The sequence below is a fragment of the Pinus tabuliformis genome, chromosome 2_2, assembly GCF_031772625.1.
Source record: "Pinus tabuliformis cultivar Carrire ecotype Pingquan chromosome 2_2, CPIR1, whole genome shotgun sequence".
NCBI lineage: Eukaryota > Viridiplantae > Streptophyta > Pinopsida > Pinales > Pinaceae > Pinus > Pinus tabuliformis.
In genome coordinates this window covers 1,132,773,722-1,132,776,345 of record NC_142300.1, presented here as the reverse complement: position 1 = coordinate 1,132,776,345, position 2,624 = coordinate 1,132,773,722, and positions in this window count along the sequence as shown.

The window sequence follows — 2,624 nt, the reverse complement described above, 5'->3', positions numbered from 1 at the left end:
CAAAACCTTACTAGAGGCACGAGCATCAAGTTGATCTCCTCCATTTGATTGAGAACCTACATCGCCACATGAAGGACCCAGATTAAAAGATGAAATGCATATATCAACAACATGTCAACCCACCCCTAGCTGGAGGCATCCCATGTGACAACAAAGATCCATCCAAGTTGCAGCCACAGATTATAATCCATATTCTTAGTTTCTATTATGTCTCTAGTTTACTAGTCTCTAGCTCCTACTGTTCACTTCCAAGGCCAGATAGACCCACTTTTCAATTTTTGTGTGTTTAATTTTAGTTATCTTAGTACTTTGTCATCTTATGCCTCTCTATAGAGAGTTAAATTTTGGCTTTGGTTCAGTATACCAAGTCAAAGACTAACCTAATATTTTCATAATCATCGTGTACTCCAGTGTTTAGAGGTCAATAAAATTTATTGATCCAAAAAATATATTTTGTATATAATTTAATTTAATTTAATATCCTTTTTCTAAGTAAATTGAAAAAAAGGGCATAACTACATTTTATGTAAATCTCAGCCCTCTACATATGACTACTACTAAAAATATTTCGTAAATATTTTATAGAGTTAAATCCTTACCATCCACCTATTAATTATTAATCAACAAAATAATTCCCAAATAAACACACAAATTGACCTAATTACTAACCATCATCGTAGACCATTGTTAATGTGGCAACCCTTTTTGATATCCCTCATGTAATCATCATTATGAATTGTAATTAATGAAAATTGTGGAAATGTAAACACAATGGCTAGTTGTGAGGAGTGGATAAGGATTTAGAGGTTTCAGGAGGAGTTACTTGGGAATTGGTTAGCTCAAATTTGTTCATTTAATGGCCACCGGATTTTTGACTAGGTTTTAATGGTCTACATGGTAGGCATGAAGGTGGAGTATGGGCACCATGAATGAACGACAAGCCCATACCACCTTTTTCTTTCCTCGTGGGTGGCATTGTATGATCAACATATAAAGGTTGTGAGGGGGTTGGGTGGTGGGGAAGAGACGACGAGAAAAGGAGGAGAGTTTTTCATGGGAAGAGCACGGAGAAACAACACTGTGATATGCAGAGAGCAAACTACATGTAGAAAAAAGAGTGTGGTTGACACTAGTAAAGTTCATACACATGTGTAGTGTGTTATGGGTGTTAGATGTCGGGTTAGGCATATAGTAATTTGCAAGTGAACTTACATAATAGAAGGATAATGTTGGAACAATCATTAGCACTAAAGTAGGAGCACACTGGGAAGTGTGGTTGAAAAAAGAGAGTAGGTGCATACACTGTTCCTTTTTGAATCTTGTGAGGTGGAGTATGTGGAACACTGTATGCTCTAGATCCTTGTTTTGTAGAGGACAAGCTTTGTACGTTTATGATATCTGTGGGATTAGAATATGGGTATCAATGTGCTTTGGATTCCTAGGTGAATAAGTGGATACAATGGAGGATATAATCTTGGATAAAGTGGGTGGATATAGGGTGGTTTTTGGAGTCTTGTGTGATCATTTGTTTGGCATTAGTTTTAATCCCTTGAGCACTTACTCATCAGTCTTTGAATCCAGCTCAGTAATGGTCAGTTGCAAGAAAGGTTGCAATGCAATTGGCCTATGGTTGGGTGGTGTTGTCTAGGAAATCCTCTATGTGGACAGAGACGATCCCTCTAGTCCAATGAGTGGGACTAGCAACCTACGTGACAATCTACTAGACACTTTCTTAAGTTACAATAGAAATAGAAGAAGAGGAAGATGTCCTACCTCGTTCTGATGCTACAATATCCTCCTTTGTTGAAGACCTCAAATCGCTTGCACCACAGGCTCGATCGTACTGCTCACAGTGTTTAAATGCTTGCACAAGAGATCAAGACACAACAAAGCAGACAAGTACAAATATTATAATTGAAAGTAACCTACTTAACAGATCAAGGAACATTAATAGAATAAAAGAGGAAGCATACAACCAAGCCTTGATTTCAATAAGCTCTCCTTGAGTGAATGTCCAAGTCCAAGCTCAATATCTCCAAGCACTCCTTCTCCAAGCCAAATGAGTAGCATGTACGCACAATCTCAACATAAGGGTGCAAATAATCAAAGACCAACCATTTGGGAATGGGAGTGGATGAATATATAGGCAGGGAAATGGAGTTAAGATCTCTCCAAAGATAGGAGAAGGCCCTCATCTCAAGGAGGTAGCTTATAGGGATAAGACCAAAAGGCCAAGTTGAGAGAACTCGACCTCATCCACGTCGAACAACCTCTAGCTTGTCTTTCTGGAAGCCTCTACATCACGAAGCTTCTTGTCCTCTTTGGGAAATTTTCCTTTTAGGGATCATCGCTCATATCCAAGCCAAAAGTGCAATGGCATCGCAGGGCTAGTGTAGTGCAACTAGTGAAAAGCACGATTTCCAGCGTAAATGGGGTGATGATGCCAAAATTAGGGTTTTAGAGCCATTTCCTTCACGGGAATCTCAAGACATTTTTCAATCATTGTTTAAGAGAATATTTGAGTTGCATATCTGGATGAGTACACTTCATGATGGTCATGTTTCAGGCACTTCGGGGTATTTCACAGGGAAGTGCAGGAGGCATAAAAAATACTGTGTAATAGG